This window comes from Anopheles stephensi, unplaced genomic scaffold (genome assembly GCF_013141755.1).
Source record: "Anopheles stephensi strain Indian unplaced genomic scaffold, UCI_ANSTEP_V1.0 ucontig178, whole genome shotgun sequence".
In the NCBI taxonomy this organism is placed as follows: domain Eukaryota; kingdom Metazoa; phylum Arthropoda; class Insecta; order Diptera; family Culicidae; genus Anopheles; species Anopheles stephensi.
In genome coordinates, this window is record NW_023405100.1 from 12,501 (window position 1) to 25,000 (window position 12,500).

Consider the following 12,500-nt stretch of genomic DNA (forward strand, 5'->3'; position numbering starts at 1 on the left):
CAGCATGTGATGCCGACGATGCGTTTGGCAACCTCACTCCCGGACTTGTTTGATCGGTAATGATCCTTCCGCAGGTTCACCTACGGAAACCTTGTTACGACTTTTACTTCCTCTAAATCATCAAGTTCGGTCAACTTCGGCCGTGCCAACTGCAGCTCACGAAGGAACCGCGGAAGGTATGCCTCCAGAGACCTCACTAAATAATCCATCGGTAGTAGCGACGGGCGGTGTGTACAAAGGGCAGGGACGTAATCAGCGCTAGCTAATGACTAGCACTTACTAGAAATTCCAGGTTCATGGGGACCGTTGCAGTCCCCAATCCCAACTAAATGAGCATTTGGGTGATTTCCCGTTCCTCTCGGAATGGGGGCGCCTATTGGCGAGAACACGCTGCTGCCCACATTGTAGCACGCGTGCAGCCCAGAACATCTAAGGGCATCACGGACCTGTTATCGCTCACTCTCACCTTGCTAAACACAAGTTGTCCCGCTAAGCAGGGCAAACTAGTGCGACGACCGCCCGCGAAGGCGCCGCCGCCCCGTAACGTCAGGTGCGCCCGGAGGCACACTGCTGACAGCGTTCTAGTTAGCTTGTTTGAGTCGCGTTCGTTATCGGAATTAACCAGACAAATCATTCCACGAACTAAGAACGGCCATGCACCACTACCCTTAAATTTGAGAAAGAGCTCTTAATCTGTCTTACCTCGATAAGTTCGGACCTGGTAAGTTTTCCCGTGTTGAGTCAAATTAAGCCGCAAGCTCCACTTCTTTTTTTTTTTTTTTAAATTGCATTCGTTTATTCATTTAAATTTATAAATGTTTTGCCGCGTTACTTATTTATAAACAATAAACGATACAGAAACACGCATGAACAATTATAAAACGAATAAACCTCTCCATTGCCGGCGGCCTTCCCGACGGAGGCGTAGCCACCGGCTGCAATGGCGTCCCTGACTACATTTAGTAAGGGCACGCGCCCCGCCTAGCTATTCGTAAACGCAACATTAAAAATGAAGGACTTACGTTTACACACCTAACATTAACGAAGCGGGCGTGCCCGCGGTTCGTCGAGTCTCCATTTTTCCTAATACTAACGATGAGTATGTACGCACACACACATGCACACACATAATCACGCTAACACTTTGACGCTTACGGTGGGACAGAACAAACATCCGCACAAAACGTAAACGAACAAGACGGACCTAACTCTCACCGTGCACGCGCACGCTCTCTCTCCCACTGCTGGTCGGGTACGAACATCCGCACAAAGCGGACGACGCAAAATGCCGAACGTACCCGAACCGAGCGCACGCGCGCTCTCTCTCGCCCGACTGTGCTAGAACGAACGACCGCACAAAGCGGAGACGGCAAAATGCCGGTCTCGCCCGGTCGTGTTTTCGCACGCTCGCTGACTGGCCGATCGTTTCGGCCGTAACCGCTCCCACTCAACGCGTAGACGTGTTGGTGGTCGCGATGGCGGCTTCTACGTCGGCCGACATTAAGCCGCGATGGCGATCCTGTCGCTCGTGGCGGCGTTGGCGTTCTCGCGCGCGCCTGTTGGCCCGTCGTCGGGCTAGCTCCTCCTCCGTCGGCGGTGCTCTGCTTCGGCGAGTTCGGCCCGAACGCAATGGCGGCAATGTACCCGCGCGTAATTGGGCGCGGTATTCCCGCTGCCGTTGGTTCCGCCTTAGCCGACGACGAAGTAACACTTCGGCCGATGGCGGAACCCGTTCGGGCCGAACTGGGCGTTGACTCTCCTGCTGCTGATTGGACGGGTGCTGTTGTTGGTCCATGTCCATCTCCCCGATGGCGGATGTCTGCCGTTGCCGGCGTCTTCGCCGTTGGCCAGCGTTTCTGGCTTCACGGCGGACCTGTTGCCGAACGCGTTCCGCCAGCTCATTGGCGGAAACGATCCCGCCAGCGATGGCCGCGTTTTCGGCAACCTGCTGCTCCAGCCACCTTTGTTGTAGGAAGCTGCAGATCCGCCGTGCTGCCGTGGCCGTTCGCTGCCAAGCCTCCGGGCTCGACAGCAGAAAACGCTCCAGCTCATCGGGGGAAATGACGACGCCGTCCGCGTCCGTCAGGAACTGCACTCTTATGTCGGCGAACCTCGGACAGTGGAACACCACGTGCTCTGCCGACTCCACGGTGTTGTCGGCGCAGAATGGGCAGGTCGGGGCAGAGGTGAAACCCATAGCATGTAGGTACTCCCGGAAGAAGCCATGTCCGGAGAGTACCTGGCTAAGGAAGAAATCAACCTCGCCGTGCTTCCTACCTACCCAGCCGGCAATATCCGGCAGCACGCGGTGAGCCCATCGTAGGAACCTGCTCGCGGTCGGATGAGCGGCATCCTGGTCCCACGATGTCTGCCACTGTCTTATGGTTGCCGAGTGCTCCAGCCGCTTGATGACCTCCTTGTCTATCAGCACCCGCCTCTGCAACGCCCGTTGATGCCTGGTATAGCACCGCGCGATCTCGTCCACCTGCAGGTGTAGCGGGACCAGTCCAGCCAGCACTACCGCCGTGTCGTAGCCGACGGTACGGAAGGTCCTGGCGACACCTTTCGCCAAAGGTCGCTGCAGCTGCTCCAGTTTCCGCCTGCACCACTGGAACTTCACCGCCTCCGCCCAGATGGGTGCCGCGTATCGCACAACCGAGTCCGCCACTGCTGCCAGCAGCCGACGTTTAGCCATCCTCGGTCCGGCGTGGTTGGACATCACGCCGGTGGCCAGCTTCACCACACGGAGTGCCTTTGCGGTGGCCTTCTCGACGTGTGGCTTCCACGAGAGGTGGTCGTGAAGCATGACCCCGAGGTAGCGTATCGCCGGCTTCGAGCGGACCTCGACGCCGTTGATCACTACGGGCACCGCTGGATGGCCCCGACGCAGACTGGAGATGAGGACGATCTCCGTCTTTTCCGGGGCCAGCTGCAACCGATGTTGCTCCATCCAGGCGGAAATCGCTGCCACAGCTTCCTCTGCTACACCTGCCGCCTCCTCCGGTGTACACCCCTTGGCGAGTACTGCCAGGTCGTCCGCAAAGCCGATGACGGATGCACCTTCCGGCAGCTGCACTCCGAACACGCCGTCGTACAGGATATTCCACAGGGTGGGGCCCAGAATGGACCCCTGCGGAACACCTGCCGTTACTCGGCGTGTTACCGGACCGGAGCTGGTATCATACGTCAGCTCACGGTCGGAGAAGTACTCCTGCAGGATGCTGCGCAGTCCTGAGGGCACTCCTTTGGTCTGCAGCGCCAGTGCTATGGCCTGCCAGTCTGCGGAATTGAAGGCGTTACGGACGTCCAGAGCAACGACAAGCAGGCAGCGCTTGTCGCGTCTATTCGTTCGCCCGAAACTCATCGCAGATCTGGCAGCCTCCATCACCAGCCCAACCGCCTGAAGTGTCGACCGACCACGCCGAAAGCCGAACTGGTATTCGGAGAGGAGCGGCTCCGTCGGCATCTCGATGTGGTCGTTCAGGCGGTTCAGCAGTACTCGCTCGTACACCTTGCCGGGCGTGTCCAGCAACATCACCGGTCTCACCGATGACGGCTCGCCCGGGGGTTTTCCCGGTTTGGGAAGCAGCACCAGCTTCGCCTTCCTCCATTGCCGCGGGAAGCGGCCAGCATCCATCTGCTCCTGGAGGAGCCTCGCGAACGTCGTCGGATGCGCCCGGATGGCAGCCGAAAGGGCAGCGTTCGGCAGTCCATCCAGACCGGGCGCCTTCCGAGGGTTCAGGCCAGCTGCGATGTCGAGCAACTCCTGCTCCGTCACTGGCCTGATGTCGACGCCGTCCGATTCGATGGTAGGCCAGGCAACAGGGGGGTGGTTCGGGCACAGCGCGTCCACAATGCGCTGCAGAACGGCCGGATCGCGTTCTTGTGCGACGCGGCTCCCTCCGAGCCGTCGCAGGAGCTCCCCCTGCCACCTACCCGTCTCATCATCCTCCAGGTGTTGCAGAAACTCATTGTAACGGTCCCGCTTGCTAGCCCGGATCTCAGCTGTCAGCAGCTGGCGGGCCTCCTGGTGCCGTGCAGAAGCTGTTCTGCGGGCTGCCGTGTCGCTAGTCGGTACCCTGCTGTACCGTTCCCAAGCCAGGCGGCAGTTCTCCCGTAGCCGGCCGATTTCTGGTGTCCACCAGTACGCCGGACGTCCTGTGTGGCCGACTGACGGGGAAACCTCCGCCATGATCTCGCTGCACGCCCGGCTCAGGGTTCGGGTCAGGCCCTCAGGGTCCGTGGCCTCCTCCACGAAGTTGGCTGCCCGCAACGCGATGTCGAACAGCTCCCGGCTAAACTCCTTTGCCCGCCAGCGTCTGCCCGCTGCTCTCACTGCTGGTGCTGCTTCTGCTCCCGTAGAGTTGCGGCTCGTTGCCGCCGGCCTTTCCCCCACCTCGAAGCGGATGTACCGGTGGTCGCTGAATGAGTAAGTTCCCAGCATCCTCCATTGCCTGTCGGGGTCCCCGACGAGGTCCTGCCTGCTGATGGAAGTACTGGCGAAGGCGACGTCCACAATGCTCGGGCGAGCGACGCCGTTCCCGAGGAAGGTGGCTTCCCTCCCCAGGTTCAGGACGTCGAGCCCGAGACCCTCCGCCAGCTGTAGCAGTTCCTCGCCCTTCGCGTTGGTCCTGCTGCTGCCCCAGGCGCTATGCCAGGCGTTGAAGTCGCCGGCAAGCAACACTCGGGGGCGTCCTGAGGCGAGCACCTCAATGCGTTGCAGCATCTCGACAAACTGGGGAACCCCGATGCTTGGCGACGCGTAACACGCTATGATCGTGACGCCTGCCACGTCCGCCGCCACGATGCCGGGAAAACTCGAGCTCCAGATCCGCTGAACCGGGTGGGAGTATCCGCTCGCGACAATGGCCACCAGCCTGTCGCGGTCCACCACCCAGTTTGCGTTCCCGTCCGGAACCGAACTCAGCTCGCACACCACCATAACGTCCACCCGCTCCGTCCGCATTGTGTGGAGAGCCAGGTCCTGCGCACTCCGACTCCTGTTGGTGTTAACCTGCAGGACCTGGAGGTGGCTCCCCACAGACATGCTTAGCGGCGGGGGGGAAGGTTAGCTCCCCTGCAGCCGTGCGCTGCAATTCGATGTGGTCCTCCACACCGAATGCAGCTAACCGCACTGCTGCAGCTGGCCGCCCGATGGCCAGGAGCTCCGCATCTGATGCAGCAGTTGCTGCGATCGGGCCCGACGCAGTCCGCTGCCATGTGGCCCCTTTCCAGGCACCGGAAGCAACGGCGCTTTGCCGCCTCCAGCCTGGGGGCCTCCTCCAGCCGACACGAGGAGTAGTCTATAATAAGGCGATCTTTTTGGAGCAGGGCTTCCGCTTCCACTCGCGGTAGCCGCACGCGGGCCCGCTTTGTGGCATCTGCCCGCTCCCAGATGCGAAGCGAGGCCACCGCTGGCTCCTTGGCGAGTGCCGCCTTCAACGCCTCCCTGATCGTCTCCTCCTCCGTGAGGTTGTCGACGTTTTTCAGAACAACCTCCGCCATCTCCGTCAGGACCCTGGCGGATCCCAGCTCTCCCAGCGTGGACTGAATGCGGCTGCACAGCGCCGCCGAGTCCATGTCCCGTGCCAGCTCCATCCGAAGGTTCCCCTTCGGTGTCCGCTTGCCGATACGGATGCAGTGCTGGACATCCTCCAGGGCCGGGCTCGTCCGGATGGGTCGGTACATCTCGGCGAAGGAGACCCCCGGTGCTGGGACCACCAGAATGGCGTCTGGTCGTCGCCTTTTCGTCCGCCGGTTTGCCTGTGCGGGGCGTTGGCTCTTGGTTGCTGGTTGCGGCCGCTGCCGCTGCTGAGGTGCAGCTGAAGGCTGGGCCTTTTGCCGCTTCCCCACAACCTGCCAACCACCTACCAGGGCGTCACGGTAGGATTGCTGCTGCTGCCGCCTGGTTTCCGATGCCGGAAAGTCGTACGGCTGTTGCAGGGGCTGGGACCGCTGCCCGTGCCCGCTCCTCGCCCTCATCTGCTTCTCTTCCTCCTGGATCTCACGGCGCAGCTGCTCCTGCAGTTCCAGCATGCGATGCTGGGCAGGACCCTGCGACTGGCGTGCCTCGGCTCTCTCCCTCTGCTGAGAGCGCCTGAGTGTCCTTTTGCTGGGCTGCAACTTGGAAGAGGCTTGGTTTCCCAAGCGCACGCCAGTCGCTGAATTCTCCAGCTGCACAACGGTTCGCACCCCCGTTCGATATATATCGAGCTCCGCACGGAGCCTCGAATTCTCCTCCTGGCTCTTTCGGTAAAGAGCGGTAAGCTCCTCGAGCTTCTCCAACACCCGCTCGTACTGCCGCGCATGTCTGTCCGACACTTCTGCCGTCGGGAAGCTGGTCGGCTCCGATGCGGCTGGTGCCAGCATCTCAGGAGACATAGACCTCCTCGGCGACGGCGTCGGGGCGGGGGCGGTACGCTTCCGCGCTCCCTCGTCCGGCTCTTCCAACGGTGTTCTCGGGGCTGGCTTGGGTGCCCCCTGAGAGCTCCGTAGTGACGACATCGTCCCTGGCGACAATTCCAGGGGTGTCACCACTACGCGCGGAGAAAGTCTCCTTTTCTTTGTCTTGATGATTTCGGGGACCACCTCCACCGAATCATCGCTCTCTACTCCCGACATTATGCTGCTGCACGGTTCGTCGCTTTGTCCAGCGTTAAAGTCACTGGACACGTGCGCCTGGCCGGTATGCAGCCCGCATTTGATTATAGCACGCTTGTTTGTGCGGAGCTTTTGGTTTGTGTCTCCGGAGAAACTTCCGCTAGTGCCCCATAGAGGGCGCTGGTGGCACTAGGGGGGAATTCTCCCAGGACAACAACCGGGATGACCGATGGTGTGCCCACTGTCCAGACGTCAAACCACGGCACGTCACCCTACGCACGCACTCACCGACACAGCCAAGCCCTTACGTGCTAAGTTCACGTGCCCTTAGCACGTGGTATCTGCTTGCTGGTCAACGCACTTTTCCGCACTGTTTTTCACTGAATGTTTCTTCCCTCGTTAGGGGGTAATGTTTTATCACTGTTCCGCTCCTGTCCGTAACAAAATACGCTGCACAGCGGCTGCGGGCTCCCCTTCAACCGCACCGAAAGGGAGCGCTACGCTCGCACGCACTAACGGAACCACACACGCACCCTTCGTGGCCACACGCACCGGTGCACGACGCAATGTTTGTGTGCCAAAATCGACGTTTTTCCACTGTTTTTCACCAAAACTTCACGGTGTTTGCGCAAAATATGTGTTCGTACACCACTCTAACAAATTTGCACCACCACTTTGTAAGTTTTTTAAACGAAAAACACTATATCATAAGGAGCTCACGGAAAGCGTCCGCTTGCTTCCTTTGACAGCTCGCCTCTGCAAGCTCCACTTCTTGTGGTGCCCTTCCGTCAATTCCTTTAAGTTTCAACTTTGCAACCATACTTCCCCCGGAACCCGATTTTGGTTTCCCGGAAGCTACTGAGAGCACCGAATGTAGTAGCGTCTCCCAATTGCTGATTGGCATCGTTTACGGTTAGAACTAGGGCGGTATCTAATCGCCTTCGATCCTCTAACTTTCGTTCTTGATTAATGAAAGCATCCATGGCAAACGCTTTCGCTTCAGTTGGTCCTACGACGGTCTACGAATTTCACCTCTCGCGCCGTAATACCAATGCCCCCAACTACTTCTGTTAATCATTACCTCTGGGTCTATACAAAACCAACCAAAAGACTCAGACCGAGGTCATGTTCCATTATTCCATGCAAGATTATTCTCGGCCAACGCCAACCCTGGGCGGGTGTGGACGCTTTTGTACTAGCCTGCTTGAAGCACTCTAATTTGTTCAAGGTAAATGGGAGCTGCCCGGGCACCACGCACCGGCTCGGGACGTGCCCGACCGATCACGAGGTTGACGCCCAGGCACACCATTGTGAGTCGCAGCCGCGAGCTCGCGCACGAACGTATCCGGCGTGTGCCGGGCGCCCGCGGCGGTCGCGTGTCTGGACGGGGAATCAACTTCGAACGTTTTAACCGCAACAACTTTAATATACGCTAGTGGAGCTGGAATTACCGCGGCTGCTGGCACCAGACTTGCCCTCCACTTGATCCTTATTGAAGGATTTATGCTCAATTCATTCCAATTATGGACCATCGTTAGAGAGGTCCATATTGTTATTTCTCGTCACTACCTCCCCGTGCCGGGATTGGGTAATTTACGCGCCTGCTGCCTTCCTTGGATGTGGTAGCCATTTCTCAGGCTCCCTCTCCGGAATCGAACCCTGATTCCCCGTTACCCGTCGCAACCATGGTAGTCCTCTACACTACCATCAATAGTTGATAGGGCAGACATTTGCAAGATCTGTCGTCGGTCAAGCGACCATACGATCGGCATCCTTATCCAGACTTCAACTCAAGCCGCCCGGAGGCGATTGGTTTTACTAATAAGTGCACCAGTTCCACCGCCCGCAAGCGGACAGCGGTCCCGGCATGTTGCATGTATTAGCTCTGGCTTTTCCACAGTTATCCAAGTAACTGATGGGTGGATGATCTTGTGAATTATGGCTGTTGTACTGAGCCTTATGCGGTTTCACATTCATTTATGTTTGTACTTAGACATGCATGGCTTAACCTTTGAGACAAGCGTATATTACTGGTAGGATCAACCAGAATTCGTCTTCGTCAATTGCTTGTTCGATATTTTTTGTCTACCAGGGCACCAGTCCCCGCAGACTCTCTTTCTACGTTCATCAGGTGACACAATCTTTGTTGTGACCACTCTCATTGACCTGCGGCAGTACACCGACTCCACAGCGCCAATAACCACACGAGCAAAGGTTGTTCAGGAGGATGTCAGATTATCGATGTACATCGTACACCAACATTTGACGTACCGAGGCATTACACCCCGCACGCCCCCAACAGGACCAATCAAGGCTCGCATACGACCTGCGACTTACTGCGGCTCCCTGAAGGTCCCCGTAGGACGACCATCACCAGTTAAGGTGTAGTTGACTTGTCAGGGCACGGTAGTCCCCACAAGTCCCCGATTATTCGTGGATATCGTCCTACGATTGTTTCTGACTCCTTTTGCTCCCCGCAGGTCCCCGTAGGACGACCATCACCAGTTAAGGTGTAGTTGACTTGTCAGGGCACGGTAGTCCCCACAAGTCCCCGATTATTCGTGGATATCGTCCTACGAGTTTTTGTGACCCTTGGGTTCCCGGCAGGTCCCCGTAGGACAACCATCACCAGTTAAGGTGTAGTTGACTTGTCAGGGCACGGTGGTCCCCACAAGTCCCCGATTATTCGGAGATATTGTCCTACGAGTTTTTGTGACCCTTTTGTTCCCCGCAGGTCCCCGTAGGACGACCATCACCAGTTAAGGTGTAGTTGACTTGTCAGGGCACGGTAGTCCCCACAAGTCCCCGATTATTCGTGGATATCGTCCTACGAGTTTTTGTGACCCTTGGGTTCCCGAACTTTGCTACGATGGTTCTGCCTCCAGAGGAGACTTATGAACACTTCGTATCATTTCTTACACCGAACCATGGGATCGCGAGATTGCTCCCGGATCCCTAATCACCTTACATTTTCGTTTCGTTTCCGTACACTACGATGAGCTAATTCAATTTGTTTGTTCGTCTGGCGAACGTTTTATTGCGGAATTACCGCGGTACTTCCAGCCGGGTATGGCTGCCGTACGACCTACAGGATAGATCATCGAACCACTTTTCGTGCATATTGTCCGTCGAGGGTATCACCTCGATACCCCCAACAGACCTTTGGACACTTCCTCACTACTCCTTGGAGCAGCAATCAGGGAACCATATAGTAGGAACAGCCGAATATGGAACTCTTTTCGTACTTTGGACACCTCCTATAACTTGTATGGCGACTTCGGGGACCTTCATTTCGTTCTCAGTTGGTACCCCTATTTCGGTCTTTGGACACCTCGTCTTACCCGTATAACTCACTTTAGGTCCACTTATTTGCCTGATATCTCATCGTGAACCCGTTTTTCGTACACCGTACACACCTAGGAACACCACATATGCGTTTCCCTTTCGATCGTGAAGTTTTCAAATTTTTCGATTTTTGGTCCTAGAAATTCATGAACGGTGGGAGACCAAAATTTTTCATAAAAAAAAAATTTTCACCGTTTGACCATAAAAACCTTCTTTTCGTACATACCCCATCATTTCTTCACGTTTTAGGCCATTTCTGAAATTTTCGCTTCGATAGTGTGTCCCCTATAATACAAAATGAACATTTTGCATCTCCCACAAGTGGCCATTTTTTTCCGCCACTGAAGAACACGACCTCGGGAACTCGGACCTAGGACGTGGCCATGTAAGTCATAGGCCACCCCAACTTTTGCAAAATACTGTTTCTTTTCACTTTTCATGATCTAAGGCGCGTTCCGACGGCGTTTTGAACAAATTTATGAGAAAAAAAATTTTGACCCTCGGACCAAAATTTTTTCGTTCGGGGCCCCATGGCCTATGGCCAGTATGGGAACTCGGGATGCCGATATGACAAAATTTGTCAAAAAATCACTAAAAAGTCGCTATGGCCCATTATTTAGAGCTTGTTGAGACCTTTCTAAAACACCTTGGTTGACCCCTGTCCGATAAGTAGTTTTCGAGATATTCGAGAAAATGTGATTTTTTGGGACTTAGAAAATTTTTGACCCGTACCCTAAGAAAAAGTGATTTTTTCATAGGACAATTTTTTCTTCGCAAATACTGTTTGGTTTCACTTTTCATTATTAGAAACGCGTTCCGAAGCCATTTTCATCAAAATCTCGTGAAAAAAAAATTTCACCCCCGGACCAAAAGTTGGCCGTTCGGTGCCCTATGGCCTATGGCCAGTATGGGAACCAAGGATGCCGATATGCGAAAAAGTGTCAAAAAATCACTTGAAAGTCGCTATGGCTCATTAAATAGAGCTTGTAAAGACCTTTCTAAAACACCTTGGTTGACCCCTGTCCGATAAGTAGTTTTCGAGATATTCGAGAATATGTGATTTTTTGGGACTTAGAAAATTTTTGACCCGTACCCTAAGAAAAAGTGATTTTTTCATAGGACAATTTTTTCTTCGCAAATACTGTTTGGTTTCACTTTTCATTATTAGAAACGCGTTCCGAAGCCATTTTCATCAAAATCTCGTGAAAAAAAAATTTCACCCCCGGACCAAAAGTTGGCCGTTCGGTGCCCTATGGCCTATGGCCAGTATGGGAACCAAGGATGCCGATATGCGAAAAAGTGTCAAAAAATCACTTGAAAGTCGCTATGGCTCATTAAATAGAGCTTGTAAAGACCTTTCTAAAACACCTTGGTTGACCCCTGTCCGATACGTAGTTTTCGAGATATTCGAGAATAAGTGATTTTTTGGGACTTAGAAAATTTTTGACCCGTACCCTAAGAAAAAGTGATTTTTTCATAGGACAATTTTTTCTTCGCAAATACTGTTTGGTTTCACTTTTCATTATTAGAAACGCGTTCCGAAGCCATTTTCATCAAAATCTCGTGAAAAAAAAATTTCACCCCCGGACCAAAAGTTGGCCGTTCGGTGCCCTATGGCCTATGGCCAGTATGGGAACCAAGGATGCCGATATGCGAAAAAGTGTCAAAAAATCACTTGAAAGTCGCTATGGCTCATTAAATAGAGCTTGTAAAGACCTTTCTAAAACACCTTGGTTGACCCCTGTCCGATACGTAGTTTTCGAGATATTCGAGAATAAGTGATTTTTTGGGACTTAGAAAATTTTTGACCCGTACCCTAAGAAAAAGTGATTTTTTCATAGGACAATTTTTTCTTCGCAAATACTGTTTGGTTTCACTTTTCATTATTAGAAACGCGTTCCGAAGCCATTTTCATCAAAATCTCGTGAAAAAAAAATTTCACCCCCGGACCAAAAGTTGGCCGTTCGGTGCCCTATGGCCTATGGCCAGTATGGGAACCAAGGATGCCGATATGCGAAAAAGTGTCAAAAAATCACTTGAAAGTCGCTATGGCTCATTAAATAGAGCTTGTAAAGACCTTTCTAAAACACCTTGGTTGACCCCTGTCCGATACGTAGTTTTCGAGATATTCGAGAATATGTGATTTTTTGGGACTTAGAAAATTTTCGACCATGACATATATGAAAAGTGATTTTTTCATAGGACAATTTTTTCTTCGCAAATACTGTTTGGTTTCACTTTTCATTATTAGAAACGCGTTCCGAAGCCATTTTCATCAAAATCTCGTGAAAAAAAAATTTCACCCCCGGACCAAAAGTTGGCCGTTCGGTGCCCTATGGCCTATGGCCAGTATGGGAACCAAGGATGCCGATATGCGAAAAAGTGTCAAAAAATCACTTGAAAGTCGCTATGGCTCATTAAATAGAGCTTGTAAAGACCTTTCTAAAACACCTTGGTTGACCCCTGTCCGATACGTAGTTTTCGAGATATTCGAGAATATGTGATTTTTTGGGACTTAGAAAATTTTCGACCATGACATATATGAAAAGTGAATT